Consider the following 8,421-nt stretch of genomic DNA (forward strand, 5'->3'; position numbering starts at 1 on the left):
CAGCCCTGATGTCTATGAAATCTATTAAATGACCTGATAGACTGGAAAAATAGTCCACAGTCAGCCAGATTAAATTTAACACTGCTAAGTTCAAAGTCCTAGACTTGGGACAAAATAATTGAATGTACAAGTATAGATTAGGGAATGACAGGCTAGGCCTCAGTACTGAAGGAACTTGGGATTACAGTGGACCATAAGATGAAAATGAGAAGTTTTCTCTTGTTGCAAAAAGTGAACAGCAGACTTACTTGTATTAACAGGAATATCTTTTACAAATCAAGAGAAGTGACTCTTCTGTTGTATTCAGCATTGGTAAAGGCCTCATCTTGAGTACTGTGTCCAGTTTTGGGCCCCACCCTTCAATAAGGCTGAGATATTGGAAAGAGTCCAGTAAAGAGCAACAACAGTGATTAAAAGCATGGGAAGTATGACTTGTAAGTGGGGATCCTGGTTTTCCATTTCCCATGGAAAAACAGAGAAAACCACAGATTTCCCCTTTTTATCAGAGAAAATGTGGATTTCTCCTTTTTGCAGAGAAACCCAGAGATTCCCTGCTTTTGCAAACAGCTTTGCAGGCTGGCTGAGCTCCAGCCTGCAAGAGCTGTTTGCAAACAGGTTGGGAAAACCCAGTTCTACCTGGAGGGGAAGGGGAATGTTGGGGCCTGAAGCTCTGAGTCAGCCATAGCTCCACTCAGCTTAGCTTCACTCTTTGCTCCTGGAGCCTGAGGTAAGTGAGACTTGCAGAGGTCTGGGGACCCCTGTGGCAGGGCACGTGGGTTGCGGGTCATGGCTGGGAGCGCTGGCAGGGCTGGGGTGAGCCAGCAGCTGGCCCCACCCCCACCCCCACCTGAGCAGGCAGCAGCAGTGGGGGAGCCGGCTTCATGCTGCTTCTGCTGCAGCTGCCTGCTGTTGAGGGCAGGGAGGTGCAGACTTGGGTCCCTGGCCCCATAGCCCTGGCAGCTGGGGGTCCCCTGCAGCAGGGCCAGGCAGCAGGAGCTGTGGGTGGGGGGAAAGAGGCACAAGTAGGGCGGGGGGCTGTTTTGGGGGCAGTGAGGGACACCAGCAGGGCTGGGAGGGGGAGTGTCTACATGGGGCTTTTAATTTCAATAACAGATTTTGGGGGTTTTATCAGAGAATTTGTGACTTTTTTGTCAGAGAAAACTGGGATCCCTGCTTATGAGAAAAGGACAAAAGAAGTTAGTTAGTGTGGAGAAGAGAAGACTCAGAGGGGATTTTATACCAGTCTTCAAGTGTCTGAAGGGTGATTAAAAAGCGGATGAAGATGAACTTTTCTCTGCGAGTATAGTGGGTAGGGTAAAGAGCCCTGGCCTTAAGCAGTAGCAGAGAAAATTTAGGTTGTAGATCAGGAAAAACTTTCTGACTATGGAGATGGTCAGGGATTGGAGCAGGCTTCTAGACAAACTATGGAATCTCCATCTCTTGGAATTTTCAAGGGCAGGTTGGACAGACACTTGGCTGGGATGGTTTAGTTAGAGATGCTACTGCCTTGAGCAAGGTGCTGGACTAGATGGACCTCATGAGGTCCCTTCCAGTTCTATTTTCCTATGATTCCATGTAAGGCTGCTAAATTGTCCCCAGTTGCACATTTTTCTAAACATTCTGCCACAAGAGTGCCATTAACACCCATGGAATGAAGAGTGTTGAAAGAATCAGATAGAGTATAGTGAGCCACAGAGTCAGTTGACTTCTTCACTGCTGCCTGAATAGAAATGCTGCTACTACCACTGTGTGGAAATTGGTTTTAAACTTTGGGAGAACCATGAATCAAAGTGGGTTGTGACTGTACCACTGCACCTCCTTGGATCTACCCCTGGTACTTCCAGTTCAACTTTGCAGTTTGAGTGTACTGAGCATGCCTACATCTGTATGGGAATGCCTCTTTGAAGAACATGTTACTGTGAAGGTAAGTAACGATTTTATATTGAGCTTCACCTGTCATCTGTTTGATTGCATGAATGTTCAAAGCTGTTTATGAATGCTTGGAAGGTAATCAGCTTCCTTACATAGTTGAAATGTTGCTGTTTTTCTCTACCAACTGTTACTGTTAATCCTATGTGGTCCTGGGCCTGTCTGCCCTGCACTCACTGCCTGGGGCACTGGAAGGAGCGGGTGTGTGGGGTCTCCATGGAGATTGGCCTGGGACCCCTATGGGCAGGGAGCACTCAGCCAGGTGGATGGGAAGGGGTTGTGGGTGGACAGGGAGTGGTGTCCAGGAGTGGGACAAGCAGGTAGGGCCAGGGCTGGAATTGTGGGAGGAGTGGGGGGGTAAGGTCTGGGCCAGAGCCATGATCCGCTCCCTATCCCAGGCCAATCTCCATGGAGACCCTGCCTGCTCTGTGCAGTGTCCCCAGCAGTGGGTGTAGGGCAGATGGTCTGGGGTGCCCGGGGAGTGGGGCTAGGGCTCGTGGCAGAGACACTGACAGCAGCAGCCAGGCAGAGTGAGATGCCATAACAGTTAAGTCTGGCCACCACACTACCCCCACCCCACTGTGCTACTGGAGGCAGCAGGACCAGCTGCATGCGCCATGGCCCAGGCTGTCCCACACACCTGGGCCAGGCAGGGCTGAGGGATCCACTGTGGGCTGGATAGAATCCCTTGGTTGGTGAGATCCAGCCTGAAGGCTGTATTTTACCCGCCCTGACCTAGACTCTGTTAGACATTGTTTCTTTATTCCTTTCTTACACCTTTTTACTGAGCTAACTTCATTTTGAAGAGAGGGCTTTATTTCATGGTAACTGAGTAAATGAACCTTTTCACTGAACCCCTCCCCTCCCAGTCACTATCCTTTGCCATGCTGGATCTTCTGTGTTGGTGTCTATAGCATTTTAGATCTTACCATTTGCATAAATGGTCATTTTCCTCTGATGTTATTCCTTCTATGTCAAACATTTACCATGTATTATCTGGTTATTATCAGTTGATAAAGAAGGCTGTTGCCTACAAAAGCTTATGCCTCTGAACTAGTTAGTCTCTGCCTTCTGCATGTGTTATCAATAAAGGTTTTATATTAATTGATCATTCTGATAACATCAATCTATCCCTGCAAGTCTGATTTCCAGTCTTCATACCATATCCACCAGGGCTCAGCTTTAACATAAAAAGACTTCACTCATTACCTTATATCAGTGGTGCTCAAGGTATATAGCCTATGGAGCTGTGTTATCCAGCCCCGGGGCTCCCCAAGGATCCAGAAATGTGGTGGTAGGGGAGCAGTGGCAGCATTAATTGCAGTGCCCAGAGCTGCGGCAATTAGCACTGCCCTTGCTCCCCCAATGCTAAATTTCCAGATCTGTAGCGAGCCCTGATGGCCAGATGACATGGTCCCACATGATGGACTGTGCTGGCAAATGGGGTCAGACTGGCTGGATCCAGCACATAGAAAACTGCCGACCTCGCGTGGATCTGGCCCCCAGAACATCCTCAAGTCACTCATTGATCCATGGGGCCAGATAAGTTGAGCATCATTGCTTTGTATCGTCAAAAAAAATTACCCTGGCCTCTCTACACATTATCATGTTTAATGAAAAATATTAATTTTCTGTTTTATAATTATCTTTTTGAGGAAGAGTGAAGAAGACCTTAGAGACTTGTTTGGGGGATAAAACAGAATTCCATTTTGTCAGACTTCTTTGCATCAGCTTCTTGGCATCCTGTTCTGGTCTCTTGCAATGAGCAGCTTAATGGCCTAGTAAGGGAAAAAGTAAAATAAAGTTAAGTACAGCATTCCAAGTGGATTAGAATATTCTCAAAGAACAATGTTAAAATTAATTTCTAATGGTTTTATATTAACATTTGCAAAAAAACCAAAATAGATACCCTTCCTACTTTTTTTTGAAAAACCCTACAGATATAATGTTACTTATTTACATTGTAGGAGCACACAAAAGCCCCGATCAGGTTCAAAGCCATACTGTTATAGGCTTTATACAAACACAGAGGAAGAGATATGGTTCCTGCTGTGCACAGTCACATTACCTATTGTGCTACCTATATTGGCACTGCTACAAAAAAAATCAAACTTTAATTCATACAAAAGAAATACTTGTGCTCAATTTTAAATTGTTGACTTGATGCAAGAATTAAATTACTGAGTGAAATTCAGGCTGGACTTGATAATCACAGTTTCCCTTCTGCATTAAAAAATATCAGTCTGATTTCTTTTTCATGTACAGTAGGGGTCCAATCCTGCAAATTTCTAAGGGCCCTCTGTTCAGCCAGTTATATTCTGACCCTTGGAATGTCATTCCATGAGGCTGTGTTTATGTGGCACAGGAGAAAAGCTGAGAGAGCGCTGAATAAGCTAGCTTAGGTACTATGGCACTCCATGCAAGTGTAATTAAATCTTGCTTCTCAGCATGGGAGGAGTTCTGCTCTGTACCTTTCTCAGTATTGAGCTAGTTTATTTAGAGATATCTCTGGTATCTCTGCATTGTGCCATGTAGATGTATTCTGGGAAACATATTACTGGTTTGGTTAGGGGTAGGGGCAAACTGACCAGAAAGCCCTAAAATGTGTAATACAACTGGTAAAAAAGCCATTCCATCTGCCACTTTCAAACTGGCATTACTGGTTTTCCCAAAACCATCCTGGTACACCAGCATAACTTTGCACATCCAACTTTATTCTCAGAGCCATAGTAACACTACATGACTCCAGAATTTTCTGAATTCTGTTGTATTAGAATCCTTGCTAGAGAAGTTTATGCCAAGTTGGGATAGAAAAGGGAATTACCAGTTCTACTCGTCATACCTGAATTCTATTTTAAGTCAGTTCAGCTTGGCAAATGAGAATAAATCTGGGAAAGAGAATGTCTCTCTTACCTATCAGAAGTGAATTAAAACAGGCTCCATTAAGGAGTCATTTATCTTAAAGATTTTATAATTGTAAAAATAATAATCCTGTAGGAATAGATTTGTGACAGTTTTGCGAGTGGTGTTCTTGCTCCGTGGTTGGTATATTGCTTGCTACATTCAGTATTTATTGGATTTTCTGTCATGCAGAAATTTAAAGCATACACAGCCCATTTTTCAAAGAGCACCACTCTGCTTTCTCCAGGAAACTCAGCAGTCCAAAACTCCTGGCTCAGATCCATTTTTTTTACTTTAATATTTTGTAGATGGTTTTATGATCCTTAACAGTTAGCAAGCTATATGAATGTTTGTTTCTTTTTCTAGGATTTAATAGTGTTTTAATTCTGCTTTCAATCTTTGCCCCATAATGACTCAATGGCTATGTCTCCACGACTGCACATGAGCAGGGGTGTGTGTTTCCTGTAGGACAAATAGCAGTGGCAAATGTTTGTGCTGCTGCTATTTGTCCTCGCATGACCCTGCACATGAATTCCAGCATGCAGCAAAGGCACCCAGATGGGGTAGAGGAGGCTGGGGCCAGCACCTGTGCTGGCCTCAGCAACCTTACCTGGAGTTCTGGGGGTTTCCTAAGGGCATTAGTGGTGCTGAGCTTGCTGCTCAAAGCCTGGCCGACAGCTAGAACAAGCCTCTGGCTGGTCAGGTTCTTTTGCTGGCAGTGCACACCAGAGTTCATGCACTGCACCACTTTTTTCAGCACTTTTTTCAGCAGCAGGATGTCTCGGTGTCAAACCGCCCCCTCACTGTGCTGCAAATTAGCAATGCAATGAACAGGTGCATGTGCACTAGGGCTGAGTGAAATGCCTGTGTTTCATATTGATTTCAGATTCGGTGTTTTGACCGGACAGTGAATCATTTTAGCATTTTGAATCACTATTTCATTTCATTTTGGCGGGAATTGTTTCGAGTTTTGATGCTGTTTCGGTGTTTTGGCCATAGGCTATAATGGGGAATGACTAAAATGCCTATAACTTTGTCATTTCTTGCCTGATTCTGATTAAAAGTGCAGGCATGGTAGCCCCTATGGAGGCCATGAAGCCTGCCAAGCTTCAAGGAGATAGGTGCAGGGGTATCTAGGACACTGCACCTCAGGCTGCTGACAAGCAAAATTCATGTCGTGTGTGTGTGTTAAGGCAGAGTGGGAAGAAACAGCAGGGGAGCCTGCCAAGTTTCAAGGAGATAGGTGCAGGAGTTTCTGGGAAACTGCTCCTCAGGATGCTGACAAGCAAAACTCGTGTCATGTGGGTGGAGTGGGTTGAAAACAGCAGGGATTGTAGCCACTGCTGAGGCCATGAAGCCTTCCAAGTTTCAAGGAGATAGGTGCAGGGCTTTCTGGGAAACTGCACTTTGTCACAGAGTAGGGTCCCTACAGATGGCTGTGATACCCCTAGGGCCCTTTGACCATATCAGCTCCACCCTGCATGCACCTTCGCTTCTCACCTGCGACCACATCTTGTTGGAAAAGATAATAGATAGGGAGGCTGCCCTCAAACTTCAGCTCAGTCATGGTCCTAACAGACCCCACTAAAGCCTGTAGGTTCTTGGACCCCTTGCTGGTACCCACTTTAAGTAGGTGCCTCAAGAGGACCACCCATAAGCCTTATGGGTTAGATGCATAGCTCCAACCGTCCCTTACCACGCCCCATGCCTCACAGATAGTATATTGATATCATCCCTGTAAGGAGGTCTTGGTCTCACTCTATCTGCTGTTGTTACTGGGCTCTCTATGCCCCTGTTGCTGGTGCTGGGGCCTCTACATGACACAGTAGTGTGCCCCAATGAGGCCTCTTCCTTTCCTACAGCCTCAGCCTGGTCCACCATTTTAAATAACAACCGGTAAGTAGCACTAGCATTTCTGCCAGCCAAACTGTCACAGAACCTTTCTTTCTTTTCCTGCAGGAGCTTCTTTTCCAGCAGCTGCCAGAGAACTCTTCCTGCCAGCCCCATCCCCATCCCCATCCCCAGCCCTGGGGCTTAGATGTGCCCAGGTCCCTGCCTCTTTCAGGTCAGCTGACCAGGGACAGGTGCTAGGGATGTAGGTTGTAGCTGTGTTGATCCCAGGACATGGCAGACAAGGTTTTCATAGACTGCATAGACATTAGGGCTGGAAGGGACCTTGGAAGATCAAGTCCAGCCCCCTGCCCCAAGGTTCTTTGAGTCAATCTGATATCTTTTAGTAGACCAACTAAATAGTTGAAGAAATATATCTTAGCAGGTTTTGGGTTGGAAAACCCTTTGTCAGGCTGAAGAAGCACCTGTAGTTCGTGTGTGTGCTGTTCCTCGGTGGAAGGAATAGTAAAGAAGCTAGAGGCTGGCATGCAATGCAGGTGAGAAAGCCAGTCATTGAAAATGGAAATGGAGATGTCAGGGGATGAGAGAGACAGGCTAGGGTAGGGGGGAGGGGGATGTAGCAGGTAAAAGTGGAGAGGCCCCTGGGGAGTCAGATTATAGGTTGTAGCGTGTCAGAATTCCAATGTCTATATTGAGTCCATGAGTTTCTGTACCTAGCAGATTGATGAAGTGCAGTTCATAGGCTTGTCTGGCTGGTTTTGGCTTGGCAGTGCAGGCAGATAGCATATGTGGGATCATCTGCCACCTCAAAATGATCCCAGACCACACTACCCCCTTGCTTCTGTGGTGCAGGTGAGGCTTCTCCTCAGCAGGCAGAGCTGCAACAACAGGAGGAGCTCAGCCAGCTGCCCCCACAGCCTCCTTTGCATTTTCTTCTGGGAAGGGGGGACCTGGCTCTAGGGGAACTTTGAGGGGTGTAGAGCACAAACTCTGTTTCTCCCTGCTGCTCCAGAATTTCTTGTGCTATCAAGCTGAGGTCCCCTACTTCAAGACTGAGCTCCTCTAAGACTGGAAGTGGGAGGCTCATGCTGGGACCTGCAACTGGGGTGAAGACTGTGGTGCTAGTTCTGCTTGTTGTCATGCTGCTGGTCTGGGGATTATTATCACAGCTGGTGTCAGAGGGAGTGCAGCTGCAGGCACTGCTGTGACCTTGCTTTCAGTACCAGCAGAAGCCTGACAGCTGGTTGAAAAGAGGCTGCATCTCACCTTGAGCAGCAGGGAACTGACACCTCTCCCTCTGCCCCCTCTCACTCCCCTCCCAGACTTGGCAGCACTGGCCTTTCCAGCACGCTTCATGTTTTCCTGTGCTGGAAAAGGTGTCTGACTCTGTGTGTGTGTGTGTGTGTGTGTGTGTGTGTGTGTGTGTGTGTGTGTGTGCGCGAATCTATGCTGTGCTTTCCTGAACAGTGCCCAGCGATCACACTGTCAGGCAAAACACAGATTACCTTTACATCAGGTAAAAAAGAAAAAAAAAGAAGATTTTCAAAGGAATCGATATAAGAAAATAATAAGAAATGATATCGGGATAACAATACTAGTATTGAAGTTAGGCTAGTATAGCTAAGCTGTCAGTATAAACTGTATCATATCCAATCCTTTGCAAGTATAAGACACAATCCCTAGGTAGACAGTAGCAGCTAGGAAGTAGTCAGAGTCCATGCCTTTCAGATGCTGTTCTCT

This window comes from Crocodylus porosus, unplaced genomic scaffold (genome assembly GCF_001723895.1).
Source record: "Crocodylus porosus isolate Cpor-Errol unplaced genomic scaffold, CroPor_comp1, whole genome shotgun sequence".
Lineage (NCBI taxonomy): Eukaryota > Metazoa > Chordata > Crocodylia > Crocodylidae > Crocodylus > Crocodylus porosus.